The sequence below is a fragment of the Pezoporus occidentalis genome, unplaced genomic scaffold (genome assembly GCF_034315485.1).
Source record: "Pezoporus occidentalis ecotype Australia unplaced genomic scaffold, CSIRO_AGI_Poc_V1 ctg72, whole genome shotgun sequence".
NCBI classification, from domain to species: Eukaryota; Metazoa; Chordata; class Aves; order Psittaciformes; family Psittacidae; genus Pezoporus; species Pezoporus occidentalis.
This window is the reverse complement of record NW_026916072.1, coordinates 81,714-101,982: the sequence shown is the minus strand read 5'-3', so window position 1 is coordinate 101,982 and position 20,269 is coordinate 81,714. Positions and strand designations below refer to the sequence as shown.

The window sequence follows — 20,269 nt, the reverse complement described above, 5'->3', positions numbered from 1 at the left end:
TAGCACTAGCAGCAAAGCATACAAAGAAAAAAGAATGCTGCATTCATTTTTTTCTGGTTACTTTACCAAAGCTGAAGGAATCAAACTGAACACAAGACAACAGGCAGCAAAATCCACCCTTACTGTCACAGAGATTTTGACTTTAGCCCCATTTGCTCAATTGAAGAACACATTATTACACATGTAAAATAACAGCTTTCAAATACAAGAAATACAACAAATAAAGCAATTTGGTGCATTATAAGCTACATAATATATATGTCACCACATGATGTTCCAATTAATTTGAAGTAAATTTTGTTTTAATGAGAAAGAAAAGGATTTCCCAGGGGTCTGCACACATTATCAAGCTGCTGTCATGACTGAAAAGGCCCAAAGACTAAAATTTAGAGAGGATTTAATCCTGTGGCCTTTAAAAATAAAAACTTAGGAATTTGGGGAGGTGAGTAAAATGTGCTAATGTTTATTTTTAGGAAACTTTTTAACTGCTCTGAAACACAGGCATCTCTCATGCATCACAAGGGCATAACAAACTACAGTAATTCAAGATAGGTCTTATTTAGGAAAAACTAATACAGATTTTCACATTACACAGCACTATACTCCACTAATTTTATCACTGTTAAAGAATTAATCAGCTATATTGTGTTATATAGGGTGTGATTGAAAGCAGGCAAGGTAGCATGGCATTGTTCACAAGCTTGCATGGTGCCTCCAGTGTCTCCGAAGCAGCATTTAGGCCCAGAATACACAGAATGACATCAACAAGTTATCTGAGAAACTTGGCTAACACTCTGAAATAAACCCTGTAGCTGTCCACATCAACCAGTACAAGGCAAACTGTGCACACTTCAGCTTAAATAAGGTTTGTAAATAAGAGAGATCTGCCATAACAAGTCATTTTATTCTTTGGAATTACTTCAAGTTTTAATCTAGCCATATCCCTCTCACCTTTATAGTCCAAAGTGACTCAATTCTATAGATGATACCTAGCACCATAAAATTCAGTGTTCACTTATTTCTCCATCCCTTGTTTGGCAGAGAAAGAAACTAATGCTGTGTGAAATTATAGGAAGCTAAATCCAGATACCTGTGCATATGCATAGCATTCTATGGGCTCACTTATTTACAGAGGTGAGAAGTACATTGGCTTAAACACACTCTTAAGAAAATAAAGCAAAATAAGCAAACATAAGACCTAAAGGCTAATATATTTTACCATCGTTTACAGTCTGTAAATACCTTCTCAGAAATAAATCATGTGAAATGATAAAATATTAAAACTGAAGAGACACTGTGCCACCTACACTAAAATTGCTCTAAAGAAGATCCTGTCCCTCCCATTGAAGGATTCTTCCCATGCACCGATGATACTCCGCTACTACTACTGGTGGACTACGTCAACTACAGATTTAGAAAAGAATTATGGAGGAGAAAAATAACTAACCAGGGCACTGGGTTATTTTCCTTCCTAAATTCCAAGCTGAATGCGTGCAAACAAAAAGGCTCATCTCCAACTGCCCAGCACTATTATAATCCCTTAACAGCAAGACATAGTGTTCCATTCTCTTGTTTTTCTTTTGCTAGCTAAATAAATACAGAATTTTACACTACCATTTATAATTAAGGCCATTTAGTGACCGAAAGTGTTAACATTACATCCTTTGTTACAATTCTTCTAAATTATGTAACTGAAAGACATGTCATTTTCACATATTCTAGCACCTAAATGGAAAAAATAGTTTAAAAGAGGAACCTCACACTTTTCCCCCAAATGCAAATCACTTGTTACAGAGGAGGGGAAAAAAGCCAAAGATTACTTTCTTGTATGTAAGAGATAGAGATAAGCATTTTAAATTATTTTAGAAACAGACAGACAAGATTATAGGACTATTGCTGTGATAGCTTTTGCACAGGCTGCCTAAACACCAGCTAGAAAAAACAAGACAACAGAAATACCTATCAAAATGTAACTAGTTCCTAAAAATGAAAAAAGACCCATATACAGAATAACTACACGTAGACAGTTAACATAATTGAGTCTGAAAGCTTACAGCCTTCCTCATGATCCATAACAATTCACCAGGCTGTGAAAAAGGTTAAGATAAATACTGTCTGTATTACCAATTCCACACTAAATCACTTCCGTTACTACTCTTCCTAAATTTGTCCTTTTTGCCGTTTCCCCTACTGTTCATAATAAACGTAGTCTTTGTATAACTATGGGACACAATGGTTTTATACTAAGCACTAAAAATACCCTCTTCTTGTTCTTTTTTTTTCCCTCCCCTCTAGAACTCCAGCCTCTCAACTCGGGAATTTAATCACCTGTCAAACAAGTCACTACGGCTTAGTTTTTCTAAGCAATTCCACTCTCCTCAGCACCTCGCATCTCAACAGCCGCTATGGATTTATTGGGAAATACAGCTCCGTAAACTCAAAACCCGACTGTTTCCAGTCAGAAATAGCACAGTCTCCTTCCCTCTCCTCCCGACTCCTGCGCACAGCTGCCGAACACAAAATCCTACTTGCAGTACGACACAGCTGTACGTTCAATCTCCTTCCTCTGGACAAAACATCCTCTAGTTTACACATTAGCGAACAGTTTCCCCTCCCATTCGCAGCGCACCTTAATGCGGTGTACAACTACTTGAACAATTTCCACCCTCATCTCCTCCCTAACCGACCCCCGCTCGTTTTCGCCGGCGCGTACGACAGACAGACTCCTAGGAAGGATTTTTGCTGTTGTTTGTTTTTAAGCGTGCTGCTGCTTACCCAACGTGGCTGCCGAGAAGCAGGACAAAAGCTACTTTTCCTCCCCGCCTTCCCAGGCGCACACGCACCCCGAGTACAGAAGTTGGCCACCCGGACGAAGCCGCTCTTACCTCAGTGCTCCCCGAACGCCAGGGCCTCGCACCCCACCCTGTCTCCCCAGCGCACCAGCCTCCGGGCAGACCCCGCTGGCCTGATCCACAACGTCCATCCTCTGCTCCAGCCGCCGGCGAACAACTCCCGGGGAGGCTCCGGCCGCGGGGCGCTCTCCCACCGGCGGGACCCCGCACCGCCGCCCGCGCCCCTCCCCCGCCCGCCCCCCGCAACAACTTCCCCGCCAGCACCCCCCGCCCCGCTCGGCGCGGCACAGCGGCAAGGGGACGGCGGACCGAAAACCTCCTTCTCTTCCCCCCGGCTTCAGCCGGCCCCCTCAGCGACTGCCCCCGCCCGTCACCCGCTGCCCCTGCCCCGACCCCGTTCGCCCGCCGCTCCCCACCGCCGACCCTCGCCGCCGGGCTGCGGGAACGCGCTCCCGATCGCCCCACAGAGCCGGGACCCCCCTCGCTCGCTCACCCGCCCGTCCCCTCGCCGCTGCTGCCGCCTCCCCGCCGGGGCTCCTCAGGAGACACTGACACCGGCGCACGGATACCCGCTGGGCGCTATTTTTGGGAAACAAGGCCCAATCGGGGCCGGAACTACTTCCTCTGTCACACTCCGAGCGGAGCACAGATCTCCCGAGAGTATCCTTCCGCCCTTTTCTCCTGGCAGCTCGGACGTCGCTGAGGGCGCTCAACCGAGACAGGCAGTGACAGGACAAGGAGGGAAGCGGAGGGGAGTACGAAGGGAGGCTGCACCCGGCTGCTGGGCTGGGATCACCGCGGTCTGAGCGCCCAGCATCGCCGGATTATTTTTTTTCGCCATGGGGAGCGGCCGGGGGCCTCGGGCCTGCCCCCCCCGCTCCACCAGCACCTGAGGCGGAGACGCCTGAGCAGGAAGCCCCGGTTAAGCAGTGCAGGCAGAGGGAGGAGTGGTCCCTGCTCTCCTCTCTCTCCAGCAAGGCTCTTCGGTTACAAAGTCACATCCTCGCGTTCATTAAAACAAGTCTCAGTACGTGGTCACCCATCCTTTGGCAAGGTCTCATCACCAGAGGATGCAGGAGACCAACACCAGGCACCAACTGCAAACAGCCCGGCTACCTCCGTCACCCTCACAGGCACCACCGCCTCCCTGCTCTATATAGCGGTTTTACTGTTATCTTCTGACTGTCCTGTGAGAATCACTGCTCTATGAGGACATGAGCTCCATCTTCACATTTCAGGCTCAGGTGACAGACGTCCACCTTGGTTCTTCCATCTCATGTTATCTTTGTCAGAGTTCCCATTAAGTAGAAAAGACTACTTTGGAACACATAATAAAAGACATAAAATCGGCGTATTTCTCCTTCACATACGGCAGTGATTGAAGAATTAGCCAAAAATAATTTTTTTTATGATAAAAAAGGTACTCACCAAAAATCATCTGCACTCCACAACCTCTCCACAGTTATCCTGCAAGGTACCCGCAGCCTCGGAGTGAAACAATGGGAACCATTTCCAAGCACTAAATCACCGATGGAGAGGGCTTGTCTCTGCTTCAGGACACAAGGATCAACAGTGCTTTCTCTGGAAAGTGGAAAGGAGAGTTCTTTATATTCAGAAGACCGCATCATGAACTGGGTACAAAAAGAATAGCTCCACACATGGTGAGAAAACAGGGTGCAAGAAAGGATGACAGAAAGACCCAATCCACCAATCTCCAGCACTGGAAGGAAAAAAGGTTGATCCTGCAAGGTCATTCCCCAAAAATGAATGTCAATTTCTGTTATCCAGTTTCCAAACATTCACCTTATGGAAGCAGGCATTCACAGCTCACAGAAATCTTGATGTTCAGGGTTTATAATGTAAAGTTTACTCGGGATTTAAATATATGGCCACTAAATAAGTTGAACAAGTTATCAAACATCCACCTTTCCCTCAAAGCAGAAGTGCAGGACTTAGGATTTAGAGTTTAGGAAAAAGCTAATAATAAGTGTGAAAAAAAATAACAAAATCCAAGTAATTGTCACCTACTATTGTACTTCCAAACTGATTCTTACCTATAATAATTAGGAAGAGATTTAAATACATAGTTTCCTTACAATTCTCAACATGAACAGTCCAAATGTTATTGATTTTTATATGAACATGGTTTATTCCCTTCTTCCTCACCATGCTTATCATCCATAATATCTGCAAGGTCTATTACTAGCATTTAATGATCAATACCATGAAATCCTCTTATGACAGCAATATGCTCAAAAGATGTTAGATAAAATCCTGAACTCTTTAAGTTATAAAAGTCAGTGGGAGTCTGAGTAAGGCACCAAAGCAAGGCCTAAGCAAGGACTACTTCTCATTATTTTCAGTATGTAATCGTATTGCTCTAAATTGGCAAAAAAAGAGCAGAAAGCCAAAGAGATAAATAATTGGGTCTAATCTGTCCTTTTCAGTGGCACTACAAGAATAAGCATAGCATGTGTTCCTCAAGGGATTGCAAACAATGGTTATGGGGTACACAGCAGCGTCTTTCCCACTGAAGTGCATTCCTCCCTCAATTGAAATGCTGCCCTCTGTAACAATTGAGAAAAGGAAGCGCAAAATATGGCATCCAATTGAAATTACAGATGTTGTTTTCCACATGCGGTGATGTGCCGCTACATCTGCTTCTGCAGACCCCTCTTGGGACCACTGGTGAAAAAGAATGTGTGGTGGGGAGGTCACAGATATTCTCACAGGTCACAATAGCATAAATGAAAAATACCACCCCTTAGGGTGACACGAATAAAATCATACAAAAATTTAGATACCAAGATGACTAAAATCATTACACGACTTAATGGCCATGTTCTGCATTACATTTATCTTCCAGGACAAATGCAAAGGCCAAATGCACCTGGGTAATGCAAAGGATGCAGAGTTGCAGGTTATTAAGAAAAATCCAGGCTACAGAGAAAAAAATTACCATCTTTCTAAAACCATAGAAGCAGCAACATAACAAAGCCCCAGAGAACATCACGCTTGAGTGTCAATATGACAAGTGAGAAATTATTGCAAGCATCTGCTAGGATCACTCTTGAGAGAGAACAACCGCTGAATGCATTTCTGCCCCTCTTATGTACAACGCAGAGACAAAAAGAGAACCACCTGAAATCTCTTCTCTTGGTCAGTAACAGGCAGTGTAATTTCCATGCTTTCCAAAGAGAAATAAAGGCACATTAATAGCTAATATAGAGAAAAATAGGGGTGGAAAAAGTCACTTAGTATTCTTAATTTTAACTAAATAGCCTCACAGTTGAATAGAGTCATCATCCAGCAGTTGTTATGGCAATAAAGCTTTCCCTTGCATCTCTATTCCACCCACCTATTCAAGGTATTTTGGAGGCACTGCCACTAACTTTTAACTTACGTTTTAGGACCTTCTTAGAAACCACTCCAGAGCTGTACCATGGCTGTTCCTCAGGCCTCCTTTCAAATGTTCCTTATATTCCAGAAATCAGGTTTTGTGTCCTGGAAAAAAATGCTTAATCTTATGCTCTTAAAGGTGAACTTTATATTAAAAAAAATAAACCAAATTCAGGACTTTTAAATTTATAGAGGAGTAGGGGATGTTCTGTAGCTTTTGCCACACAAGTTACCCTTTGGAGGGAAGGAGGGTCTGTGAATTAGGTTTTAAGAACAAGGTTTCTTAAAATCTCAGGCCAGATCAATTCCTAACATTGTTCCACTTACAATGGTGGAAATACTCTATGAATGAAGATTTTGTAAAGGACTTCTTATTGCAACAAAACCAAATTGTACTTGAAGTGTTTCAGGATGGGAACTTGCATTGGAAACAAAGGATAGGAGCAGGGGGGACTCCCACCTAGGGAGCAGGAAATCAGAGAGGAGCAGATAATGGTTCCTTTCCATTAACACTCCGGGTAACCCTGTTAACCCCATGATGACCACTTCAGTACAGACACAGCTGTTCACTCTCAGAAAGCTGGCTTGGAACAGAGTCCCCTGACCTCCCTGTCTGAGGCTGGAATTATTGCTGTTACACTGCTGTTTGCTTCTGGTGTTCCACTAAAGACAGATATAATCAAGAAAAGGTTTCCTTATTTTAGTTAAGGCCAAATTGCCTGACAATGCATGAATTAAAATCACTCAATCCATTTCATAAACTGCCCTCTGTAAACCACTAGTATTTCCACATCGTTATATGGTACATTCAGTAATCTGATTGCCTTGGGAATATTTGTTTTTCCAAAACTTGTGGCCAAGGTACATAAGATTAGATCAGACACAGCTTGTCTAAGAATGCTGTAATGTGGGTGTACAGTAGAGTTGCCAGGTTTGAGTTACAGGTAAAAGTTCTCTTTCAAACTTTTCCAGCCAGGGGCTCAGTTACCTGAAGTTGACTGTTGCAGCGTTTGGCACTTTTCGCTTTGCTTTGCTCTTGGCCTTCTAATACTGGAGGATCAACACGGGAAGTGTTTGTATTGCACACCTCACCGACTGCACGCCTGATCCTTACCTCAGCAAAACTTGGGATGTTTTCTAGGTCCTCACAATGACAGAACACAAGTCTCCCCGGGATTCGCGCTCTTCTGCTGGGATTTTCTCACCATTCCGCATGTTAACATGAACCAACAGCTGGGTTTAAGAGATCTGATATAAATAGTAACATCATGCTGCGAGCAAGCTTCTTGGAAAGTAAAGAAAATATGTTATTTAATGCACTCTGACATTTGCCTTTCCTCCCTTTATTCCTAAGCTGCATTTCTGTAAACACCCATAATGACAAACGTAAAGAAGCTGACTTCTTCATGTAGACATAACAAGTGCTGCCCTGAGCCCAGGAGATGATATCCAGAACAGCTTACCTCTCCCCTCAGCCAGACAGCTGGCAAATTCTGCGCAGTAGGAAAAGGACTCGGAGCGTGGATGGAAATTCCTGCTTCCAACAGCATTCAAGATTACAACCTTTGGTATTTTATTTTCTTGGTCGCTCTGTGTTGCTTCAGAAACTTCCTGCTTTTGCCATATCTTTCCATTCATTAAAACTGCAGCTTGCAATTAAACATTCTGACATAACATAGCTGAGATTTTTTGGCAGCAGCCTTAACCAGAGGTTTTCAGAGTTTCCTGCAGACGGCTTTAAATTCTCATATCCTCATGAATGCTTGCCACCTTCTTTTAATAACTTGAAAAAATCAGCCTCTCTTAGGAACTTCATTGTTTCTGTATTTCCCCAGCACTCATTTACTGCTTTCAGAAATGTGTCATGCACATGTACATTTATAGAGAGAGCAAAGTGTACATATGCACAGTATAGTTTGACATCTTATAGAGAACACACAGATTGCATAGCAGATCTAAAGAAAAATAGTTACATTCAATGTTTTTGTTATTAGAATGTACTTTTCTCTTCTGATGGCATTGTGTTATTTCACCCCTCAAAAAAAACCAACAATCGTATTTACCATGTTATTCCAAAACTGCAGGCCTTCATCTGATAATGATTTTGTAGCTTTATGCATACTATGACTGTCAGATATTGCAACACTAAACTACTATTTTTATTCAACAAAGTATTTCTTAGGTAGATCTTGCCCTTTTTCCAAAGAGCTAGAAATCACTTAAAAGGATTTTAAAGTTACCTGTATTCTTAAGATATAGAATATATTTTATCATTTGGAGACCTGTGCAAACAGTGCTTGCCATTATCTTAAATATAGATTCAAAATTGATTTAAAAAGAGGTCTTTTTAAATGTTCAAACTGACCTTAAAGTCCTTCTTCTTCTAACATTACCTGGCAAATAAATTCTTAAAGGGATATTATAAACTTAAGAACTGTATTTTATTCTGGAAAATTTTCTAAGGGATTAAAGAGAAAATGTCTCCTTTTTACTCTAAGTTTAATTTCTATATTTGACAGCAGTATGTGTGGTCAGTATCCCATGCTGTTAAGAAACAAAAGAGACAGAAATAGATATAGGAGACTATCATACCTGGAAAGATTTTGAACTCCTTTTTAAAGTAGGTTTGAAGTTGATGGGGCCTCTTCAAGTGACAAAAGACTCATGGAACTCTTAAAAGCCAGATAAGTTGCTTCTGACTTGCACAGGAGACTTCAGCTCCCACTGCAATCAGTTAGAGCTGCTTTTAAAATGCAAGTATAAGCGTTATTTTTCCTGCATTTACCTGCTTTGCTGTAAATGCCACTGACCAAACTGCGCATGTGAAAAGCAGCTTTTATTGCCCTGACCTTGTAAGCTTCATCCCCAGAGCCCACAGTGGCTCTGTTATAATGTGTAAGGCATAACACAGAAATTTCAAAGCAGTTAACTTAAGAAATAAAGTTTAATTCTTAAGCTTGGGCAGCTTATAAGGTGCATTTTGGGCCTATTGTAACGGGGTCCAGACTCCCTCAGTACAAATATGTCATCGGTGTATTTCCCATTGATTCCTTTGGGGGTACACATAGGATGATCCCACAGGATCCCTCTGGCCCCTTCAGGTAAAGGCAAAAATGCCATCGATCTCTGCTGAACGTTTGCTTTTGTTTGGAAAATAAGTTTAAAAATCCAACCAAAGTGTTAACATGGATCAACTGGTGCACATTTCAGAGTTCTGTATCTGAACAGGCATTTGTTAAGGGGTTTATGGTTTTCTTGGCTGTGATTTAGGATTATTGCATACTTTCTCAACCCTTTACTAAAAATATGCTCAGTTCTAACCATGAAATGCGGCAGCACATTTGTTGCAGTCTCTGAGGATGGTTTCTTATCTGTCAAACAGTTTAGAAGACAAACTGGCACTGAGACAGCTCACCTGTTTTCCGTGGTTACTTACTTAATGATAAACTACTTCACAGACCCTGCTATAGCATCTAGGACAAGTGCTTTGAGACAAAGCTCTGATACACATATAAACAGGTCACCTCATCCTAAAATGCCATTTCATTTCCAAGCCAAGCCAGCTGGCTTTGGACAGAAAGTTCTTTTCTACTTGCGTGGGCAAACTTTATCGCCTTCCCATCCTTTTTCTCTTGCTGTCACATTACTGCAGAGGTGGCGGTGGCTGATAGCAGAGTGAGAAGCAGTGTTCAAAATGTGTCCGTGTTAGCAGAGATAATAACGCCTGGTCCTGCAGCCATGTGTTGAATCAATCCGTGTGATCTCACATAACCTAATCAAATGTCTTCCCTTTCATTATATGGAAGTAGAGAAAGATTAACTGAGATTGAGTTCAAGATACTGAATAAAAAGGAAAAGTATACAAAGTTGTGGTGTTTGATCCTCTGTTTCACTAACCTCAGTCATCGTTTGAAAGGGTCCAGGCTCATCCTGGGTTTGGAACTTTTCTGTCTTTCATTTCAGTTTAGCAAATCCTGTTGTGCTCCTTGTTGGAAAGGAGCAAATTTCTCCTCAGCTCTCCTACAAGGATGAAGTACGACAACTAGTGTTACCTGGGAGGAAAGCTGAAAGTTTGGGACTGTTGGGTTTCTTCTATTGTTTGTCTTGGGTTTTTTTCCAATGGTTCTTAAGAAAGATACAAGTTCATTTTTCGACTGAACTCTAAAATGAAGGGTTCTCAAGCTTCTCTATTACATATTGCTTTATGAAGGCAATGGAAAGTCTCTTATTCATTCAAAGATCTGGCCTGCAAAAGATTTGACCTAAGCAGAGTAAACTAAGCAACAGGTATAGTTTAACTGGTGTAGAAGTAGTTTAAATCTGTTTTGTTACACTTTAGCAGAGCTGAACTGTTCTAAAATAGGTTAAAACCATTATTGCAATGGAAGCCAGGCTCTGAATTTACTGTGCCTTCACTATACCTTTCCCCTGGGCAAAAGAGGACAAGGCTACCTCAAATCATCTAGCATTTCCTGCAGGTACGTGTATAGGAAAAGCTGACACACAGAGACTTGTTATCCCCATGCCAATTTGTCCACGTGTCCATATCCATAGTTACACTTCTTTATGTAACACCAGTTTAAAATGATACTTGCATGGTCTGAATACATGACTGAGTGATCTCATTCACGTACTGACATGCTTGACAACTTACCATGCATCAACTGAGCCATGGTAATTGACCATGTGTGTGCTCTTAGCCTGTGGCCATCTCAGATGGAAGAAACCAGTTTAGACTTTTCCTTTTCTTGGCCCTGAGGTTAAGCTGACACACTGAACCTCACGTTTGCTGCAGGCTAAAGCAAGGCAAGCTGCAGTTACTGTGCCTCAACTGATGTGCGCTAACTCGTTCAGTTGCTGGAACCGGACAGCATGCCTGAGCTGTTGGCTGAAATGGGATAATTGAGGGCATAAATCAGGTGTTAGTTCAGCTCAGTGCAAGCCAATTAGGAATGGATTGAAGGTAAATAGACACAAATCACTCTTAGTGCAGAATAAAAGTGGCTACCCAGCACTAGCTTAACTAAATCCAATACAGCTTAATCTAACATAAATGGAAAGACTTTCAATTAGCCATAAAAAGCCAAAATCTTCTGTGCATTGTGTAGAGTGTGTGCATTCACTTCAGGCATCAAATCAACTGGACACATAAACAAAGAAAATGAGCCAAATTCACTGTGTGCTCTGCAGACAATGTAGAGGAAGGGACAGAGGTGGCTGTGAAAGCAGCAGCACGGTCTCTGGCTCTCCTAGCAGACTGGGTACACTCTAATTTCCAGTTGCAAACTGCTGAAGGCAAGAATGGGTATTCTGCCTTGTCCCAGAAATGTGCACTCTGCCATCATCTAATAATGAGGATGTAACAATGCTAACACAACCCTGGTAAAAGTCAATTATGAACAAACATGGAACAGCTGAGTTTGTTTTCATTCCTTGAGCTTGATGAAAAGTATTAAGGATCAGAAGATGATATAGATATTGAAAAGTAATTCTAGATTTCATAAATTTTAATAAAATATTATTAGAAATTCAATCTAGCCAAAAAAATCCTTAATGAATAAAAAGCAAATAAAACTTGATTCTCTCAAATGGCTTCACCCTTCTACTTTAGAAACTGTTACTGAACTCAGGGAAGCAGAGTTGGAATTAGTCATATAGGGACAATTCTTCAAATCCTTTACCGATGGGAGATTGACTTGAATGAAGGAATCTGGCCCCCTAGTTCCCACTTCCTGGCTGAGTTATCTCTTCTAAGAAATTCTTTTATGGAGCATGTCCGTGGGAAACTAGTCTGAATTCTTTGTGTTGTGTGAGACTCTAGAAGACTCTGTTATGGATCAGCATCCCATGAGAGAGGATACAAGATGCATATGCACAATAAAATGATAGTCTTGCCCCTACAACATACTACATAGTCCTAGCAGCAGGCTGTGCCTCAAATCTATTCCTATGTGGCTGTTGAGAACCAGTAAGGAGTCATCCTGTAGCCTGTGGGAAGAAATGCAGCCTTTCTCACGTCTCATCCATCCAAGGTAAAAATACATTGTCCTCCATGCTATGGGACTTGTGCTCCAAGTGCCCTTTAGCTGTGGCATGAATTCTGTTCACTGGGGTTTTTTCCCCTTCTGAGCAGCCCTGTAGTCACACTGCACAGTTGCAGCAGACCACACGTTTTGAACACAGGAAAGAAAAAAGCATATTATCATCAAGATAATTGAGTGCTGGAAAGAAAGTTGCCTCCAGCACTTTGTCCAGATTAAAATCTCAATCAGTACCATTATCTGGGAAGTATCTGCAGTGACACGTGCAAGCTACGCATCCCAGTCAGCAGTCTGACCTATAGCATTTGCAGAAGCTTTAGCAATTTCTTTAATACCCCTTACAAGTCCTCCATTTAGTCAAAAGCTGAAATGCTGCTCTTTGTGAGACAAACTTCTAAAACAGCAGATTGAAGTACTCTGTGTAAATTGAGCAATTTCTGTTAACACATGTCGACTAAACCAGAGCTGCCAATCAGCCAAGCTGCTGCTCTGTGACAACAAACATCTGAGGTACTGGAGCTTGAAGTTAATCGAAGTTATTTATTTTATCATGCAGAACTAAGCCATCACCCATTGCTCTCGCAGACGTGGTTTCCACCTTCCCCCTCACCCAGAGCACACATGCTCTCTTCTTCAAAAGAGAAATGTTACGTACTTAGCCTTAGTATTAACCTTAAAAATTCAGCTATTACAGTTGATGTTTATTCTGCCTCTGGTACCAAATTATGTACACAAGCATAATTCGGGGATCACTGAAGGAACAAAACCCAAATTACAGCTATTGTTAATTCAAGCCCAAGCACTTTTGTTTGTATAAACATGAAGTAACCACAAATATAAGAACTGTAGCTAATACCGTTCTCCTCTCCTCATGTTAGTGATCTGAAAGGTTCCTTCAGAGGATTGTTATTTAAGAAGTGGTTCAATGGAAGAGTAATTAGTTTGAGAGTGTAGACTACAAGAGTCAGAATTGAGGGGATTAGCAACAGCAAGGACTGCAAAGCCATTTCCCCAGCACCATTTTCTGTACCCTACCACCAGCTGGGTTTTTTTTTTCTGGTGCACTTTTGGGCTCCCCCATCAGCAAGAGTGAAATTATCATTCAGTTGCATTGCTAAAAATTTGGACCAGTTCCACCGACTGTTGATACATTGCCTCCCAGTGCCCTGGGGATGCCCGTCACACTGCATGCTCTGTGGGGCTCCTTCTGAACAATGCATAGTTGATCCCTTTCTTCATACCAGCTTGCTCATGAGCCATGTGGTGGCATAACGGATCCAGCTTCCTTCTGTGTCCTGAAGACTTTGGCTCGAGTCTTGCCTGCTTGCCATGAGAAGGCTCCAAAATAAGAAGCACATTCAAGCCTGCTCCCTTCTCTACATTTAGACTTTCTTTTAGTGCTTTACTGTCATCACAAAGCCAGGAGTATGCACTGTCTTACTGCTTATGGAAAAGATAATTTATGGACTGTCCTGAAGATTCCTCATGTTTGAGCTTTTCTCAACCGATCTGACTTTGCACCTATAGCTTTAGGTGCTTCTGACAGCTCCCTTTTTTCCCCTCATTGTTTTGGTTCGTTAGTCTTAGCACTGCTGACACAAACAGTGCATCTCAAAAGGCATCTTTCCTGTGGGCTCTGTTTACTCGTTAATGTGGCTAAGTGTCATCTGAAGTCCCGGGTGACAGCTCGTTTTGCTTTAGATTGTGGCATTCCCCTATATGATATATTGTATCTGAAGGAGAACACAGTTACATCTGTAGGAAAGTGAAGAAGACCCATGGGAAAAGGGGAGTTGTTGGAGTTCTGGCTGAGAGGGGGACTGGGGAATTTGGCATTTAGGTTCCTACACAAGATGTAATTTCCAGCTGAATGGCTCAGGCACTTACAGGGCTTCACTTTGGCCCCAGCTGCGCACTAAGTGCAACCGACATCTCTCTTAAAAGCCACTCACAGCAACCTGCCTTGATGTGACTGTTTTGTTTTCAGTAAATAGCAGGGGGGAGAGTTGCTTTAGTCAAGTAGCCGATAGCCCACATGAACTGGGTTGGAGGGTTTGGTCCAGGCCGCTCAGAAAGGAATAAAAGTAGCTGGGAAAATGGCAGATGAATCTGACAGCTTGCAAATAAAGTTTTACTGGAAACATTTCCCACTGAGTCAATGGCTGTTTAGCTTTTGGTACTGAATTATTGGTAGAGTCCCAGTTCTTGCCAATGAATCACATTCTCCTCAATTCAGGATTAATCAACATGTCATTTAGATGTATTCTCAGACAATAAGCACTATGATATGGATGTCAAACTATTTTAGGTCAGACTGTTTTCTATTTTTAGCTTTTCTATTCCATTCTAGGGCTAATGCCTCAAATTCAGAAAAGGCAATTGTTACAAGATACGAGCAGAATCCTGACTCCATGGAGGATCAGTGAGAGTTGTGCCATTGACTCTTACAGGGCCAGGATTTCACCTGATGGGTCTGCTTTGATTAAAGCTTCATCCCTCAGTAACTGAGACAGTTACTCAAATTCATGCTTTTAAAATGCTTTATGATCCAGAATTGTTACAGAAGGGGAAGCATAAGAGCAGGAGGGGGGGATACGTGTTTTGAGTGAAAGGAAAAGAGGTCCTTGATTCACTGCACCATGATACTGCCCAGTACACGGTATACTGCATTCTTAGTGGTTGTTGTGGATCCTTGATATCTTATGTATCATTCTGAGATAAACAAGACTGGATTTTGTGTATGTACTTACATATAAACACTGCTGCTTTCTTGTATTATACTTAGGATGTGTACATACGCACATCTATGTACACACACACAGAGTGCTTCCTTCATTAACATTAAAGAATAGCACATGGTGAAATTTCTTAAGTGAAGCAGCCTTCAAAATGAAGACAATAAAAAATTTTAGGGAGAAAAAAGCCAGCAAAGGCATTCATCCAAAACAGAGACAGCCTTTCTTCTGAGTTGGACTGCACAAACACATCACATGTGCATGTACACCCTCCTCACAGCTCAGAATTCAATGTGGACAATCAGGTGTCACATTATACAGCTCCTGAGAAACTCAGAGCCAGTGATGACTGAAATCAAACCCTCCCTGTCCATAATGAGTCACTGCCATCTAAAACAGAAGAGAAACTCTGGGTATGCCTACAACAGGAATAGCCAACTGGAGGCCCACAGAATTTGGATGGAGCTCATAAATCAGTTTTATTTGGCCACCAAGAAGCTGGATGGCTCTGAGGCCAACCATGTGGTATTGCTCTTCCTGCCTGGGGTGGGATGCACAGTGAGTTCTGTCTGCCTGATCTTCATGGGGTCAGCAAATGTGCCCTATTGAAAAAAAAAACCAGCTTTCCAAATCCTATGCAAGCTGGCTGTCCTGGTCTACATGCCCTTCTGCATGCAGATGAAAACTTGCTTCACTCCTGGTCTAGAGCTGGCCACAGCCCTGAGCTCAAGCTAATATCCTGCCTCTCAGCAGGCCACAGTAATCTGGGCATGTAGCACATTAGCTGCGGCTACATGGCTTCTGGTTCTCTTGGACAGCGGCCAGAGTAAGCTCGTATCTGCCTTCAAAAGACCACGTAGACATCGCTTATGTAGCTGGTAGTCAGAAGACCTGCGACAGGAGTGGAAAAATACTGCTCCTGCACAGTGGAAAGCAGGAGCAGAGCTTGTGCTTTACAGTCTCTCAGTGCCTCTTCCAAGTCTCGGGGATCCTTACTCCTGACCAAGACTACAGAGCCTGACTAGATAGGCCTAAAAAGCAGCAAGTTCTGCCTTTGCCAGCGTGCACCAAACACACAAATGCCCACGCAGCAGATCACAAAGTACCTGCCTGCTTGAGATTCAATCACTCAAAACCCTGCCTAATTTCTCATATTAAGCTTCCTAATCTCCAGGCTATCATTCCTTTTTAAACTGCCCCATTGATTTAGTAGGGTCTTTAAAAAGAGCATTAAAATTATTCCCCCTCTGCAGCACAGTTCTGGTTCATTAATTACTTCACATTACCAACATAAAACTTGTAAAGCGAGAGAAAACTGCAGCCCTCACTTGCAATTGCGATCACATTTTGTGATCCCGGCGTCGGGGACTGGCTGTACTCTGCAGTTACAGCCCCTGCCCTCAGTGCTCACTGCACAAACACACTCAGAGTCACTCACTGCTTTGAAAATAATTACAACCCCACGTTGTGTATTGGGGCTCTTTACACTCTGCTTATAAGAAATCTCTTTGAAGCTGTAACCATATGAGTGCAAATCAGCTTTTAGGGTGATTTTGGATTCTCTTAGGCATTTTCTTTCCTCCTTTCTCCATGGCAGTTCTGGTCTCTTTCCTCAGCCATGCAGCATTCCTCTCCTGTGTATACAAATAACAAAAAGATGTATTTTCTTTTAGCAATCCACCAACACTGCAGATTAAGCGATGGCTCTCTTCATCTGTTAAGCATTATGAGCTGGACTGGAGATAATAAGCATCAGAGCTACATCCTCATTGACCATACTTAACTGTAATCCACAGCGGAGGTGGATGGCACCTCTCCCAGGTGTGAGAGCACGCAAGCCTTGACCTTGCGGTGGAGGGAACACAAACAGGTATTGAAGACTCCAGTGCACAGCCTGGGTGCAGAACTGCTGTTCCACATTGAGCCCGTGCACTGGCGGATTCTGCTCTCCAGCTGCTGCATGGACCCTCTGCAGAAACACCAGCCACCAAGGCTGCGCTTGCCACAGCTCGCCTTCACCTCTCACTGCAGTTTTCCATGGTCTCCAGCTTCTTCCCTTCTACATCTCACCCTCTAACCGGGGAGCTGGCGAAGCTGAGTATCAACTGCCTCTTCCTCAGCCTTAGCAGAAAGGGAACAGCAGAGTGATCATCCTCACAGTGAGTCAGTGCTTCTTGCTGGAGGATGCATGACTCACAAGTCCCCACACGGCTGCCTCCCTCCCCCATTGCCGTGCCTCACCTCCAGCCTCTCCTGTGCCAATCCCACCTTTACAGAAATCATCCCTAGTCATTAGTCCTTCCTGCCATTACCTTCTTTGCTATAATAAGCTTGGAGACAAGGTAAAAAAAAACTTAACAGGACTCCTGTTTTCATAGCAGAAAAGCAGCTCTATTTGTTGTCAGCACACAGATATATGTCTCCTGGCCCCTGTGGCTGGGCATATAAAATGTGCAGCCACAAACCCATCTGCAAAGTGACTTTCAAGTGAGGCCTATTAAAAACAGCAATTCCCTGCTCTAATACATTCGTTCTGGGCCACAGGGAAGATCCCAGAGGTCTTAAGCTTTTTCTTCACCCCGTTGTTAGGATTTCTCAGGGGTATTTCTGTGAAGAACCCACTCCGCTAAGTAGTTATGAACCTGGATTAAGAAGAAGCAGTAACTGCTGATTGAACCAAGAGAAAAATCAATGAGCCAGTGTTAAAAAATCAAGAACAGAGTACTTTTTCCCCCCATCAGTTCCAGTGCAATGGTGTTCACTGTTTGCTTCCTGACTTTTACAGAACCCAAATTATTCTCACCTTACCCCACTGGGCTGATTTTCTTCCCAGAAACAAAGTAATGGCTGCTTGGGACCACTCCAGGAAGCAGTCAGGAAGGAAAAAAGCGCCTATGTTTTAAACCACAGAGAGGACAACCGGCTGTAATGCAGAAATGGTGACAGGAGAGCCTCATGGCCTCTGCATAGGGAAGTGTTGGAGGTTTCTACCTTTTGGGACCTACAGAAAATAACAGATATAACTTTTGCAAACACAAACTCATGGATTAGTGCCAGATTTGCAATACAAACATGCCAGTCATGGACGCCAACCCAAGCAGGGCTGCAGTTAGCAGCCACCCGCAGCAAGTGTCATTTATGTCTGCTGGGTGAATGGGAGGAAGAGCCCTTAAGTCCTCTGTGGTGGGGTCTTTAATGGATGTGCTAATCTGTAAAGAGGTCCAGGGAGAGCACAAGCTCTGCATGGGGCCTCTAGGTGTGACAGCCTAACTCCAGCATAAGGGAGGTGATGTCTACACAGGGAGGGACTTGCCCTGCATCAGCCCACACTGTTTTCCTGGGAAAAGAGGCAGCTCCGCATCCCATGCCCTTTGGAACATATCTCTTGCTGGCAATAATCACACACTGCCATTATTAAGAGCAAAACTTGCCATTTGCCAGGCCTGGTTTCTCTAGAAGATCATCAGAACACATTAAAAACCAAAACCCCAGCACATCTCTGTGACTTTGCAGTGACACTTTGCCACAGCCTGAGCTGGACCACTCATGCCAGTGCCAGCACATACCCCAACACCAGACAGACAAACCCCGCTGGTGGGGGATCCATAAGAGGACAAAAGCCACAAGATCAGCTCATCCAACCTCAAAGCTGACCAGTGGTTGCAAGAGGGCATCTGTGAATAGAGTGATACAGAGAGAATTCCTTTGCTTTAGAAACGGTCCCTGCCCAGTGGAAATGCTGAACAGTAGCTTGGTTCTCTCTTGCAATGAAACCTTTTGCCTAGAGCTGATTGGGATTAGCTAGTTACAGGGAAGCAGGCATGACACATCTTTGCCACAGCTTAAGCGAACAGAGAGTGCACTCCTTGGGGCAGTCCCTGCCTCTCCCTCAATCTTGTACACCACCACACACACACACACACACACACACACACAAAATAAGGCATGGTATAAATAACAGCTCTGTCTTTCTCTTGTTCTAAAATGCAAGCAGTTTAAAACAAAAGCCTTTCTTACAGGGAAGAGCAGAAAGCCAGTGTTTTGAAGCCGTTTTTCTTCTCACTTGTTAACATTAAGCCCAGCCTTCTGCTCATAAATAATGCATATGACCTCTTTTTCCTCAATTACACAGTAGTGTCAGATTCCACACTCTGCCTTCCCAGAGTCACTTTCTCTCTCTTCTGGAGACAGCAAAGCCCACTTGGATGTCTGCAAGAGCCACAGACTCATTAGACATGAAGAGGATTCTTTCCATATACCAGTTAAAAGATATACAACACCCCTGTCTTGGAGTTTCAGTCATTATTCCTTGCTGGACTGAAATGCTGGCTGGCAATATGTTTACAGTAAATAGGTTTTACCTTATCCCAGCACTTGTGGCACAGATTCTAAACACTCTCCAGGATGCAAAGATGAGCTGGGTGAGAGGGTCACTGCATAGCTGATGAGCTGGAGTGGAATTAAGACAATGCTCCTGAGGGCCTAGCAGGGAGACAGAAAAATGATGGGGAATTCAGTTTGTCAGGTGAGTCAAAGATGTGAAAACAAATGAAAACAACCCCTCTTCTTCTCCTGCCCACCATCTTTTTTGATTAATTTAAACTTATTGAGATGAGAAGCCAAGATTTCTGCTTTGCTATCAACAGCTTGCTGTCTACAGATACTGACTCATTAGGGAGGCTGCCTGCTTTTGTGCCTTAAACTAGGCAGCCAGAAAATGTTAGACTGAAGTATTGCCTGTTACAGATTGACAACATTTAAAACCTAGATGGCCAAGCTACCGATATAATTTCCATACTCATTAACCATGACATCTCCTGTTCTCCCCCACAGCATTCTGTCAGATTCAGACGGACCAAGAACCTGTCTGAGCTGCCAGAAGTCATTTCTTTACTTCTCCATGGATTGGCATCGCCTGAATGTACTCCTACCCCTCAGAGCAGAAGTTTAGAGAAATCTCCCATTTCCCAGCTGTGCATCTTGCCTGCCCTTCACACACACACACACGGTCTATTAGCTGTCCACAGCTATGCCCATCTAACTGGCAAGCTGCCTGTTCACAAGCTGCTCCAACAATTGCCCTTGAGCCTAAGCCAGTGCCAAGTCCCCTCTCAGGAGTTCATGCTCTGAGCTAGCACTAACACGATCGTACTGCATGGCTTCACCCCGCGCAGAGCTGACAATGACCTCTTAGGGACCCCAGGTTTGCTGACGGCAACAAGCTCCTGAGTATATTCCAGGC

General features: G+C 43.3%; 1 protein-coding gene and 2 long non-coding RNA genes across 13 annotated transcripts in view; all 3 read right to left on the bottom strand.

The window, feature by feature from the left end:
* Positions 1 to 3,649, bottom strand: part of MEF2A (myocyte enhancer factor 2A) — an 89,504-nt gene extending 85,855 nt beyond the window's left edge. For 2 of the 11 annotated variants that reach the window (XM_062642547.1, XM_062642550.1), the window contains exon 1: positions 3,346 to 3,646. The gene's annotated coding sequence lies outside the window, so the exon portion shown is untranslated. Of the gene's footprint in view, positions 1 to 2,885; positions 2,911 to 3,345 lie in introns of those variants that run through there. The other 9 variants (XM_062642549.1, XM_062642553.1, XM_062642543.1 and 6 more) reach the window with 8 other exon arrangements.
* A 380-nt stretch (positions 3,650 to 4,029) lies between these two features.
* On the bottom strand, positions 4,030 to 12,256 carry LOC134176024 (uncharacterized). Its single transcript, XR_009969227.1, has 3 exons — positions 7,366 to 12,256; positions 6,256 to 6,356; positions 4,030 to 4,433 (listed from the first exon to the last, which is right to left on the bottom strand). It is a non-coding gene; the product is annotated as an uncharacterized LOC134176024 (long non-coding RNA).
* Positions 12,257 to 16,147: 3,891 nt separating this feature from the next.
* On the bottom strand, positions 16,148 to 18,275 carry LOC134176044 (uncharacterized). Its single transcript, XR_009969238.1, has 2 exons — positions 17,836 to 18,275; positions 16,148 to 17,148 (listed from the first exon to the last, which is right to left on the bottom strand). It is a non-coding gene; the product is annotated as an uncharacterized LOC134176044 (long non-coding RNA).
* Between the last annotated feature and the right edge of the window lie 1,994 nt (positions 18,276 to 20,269).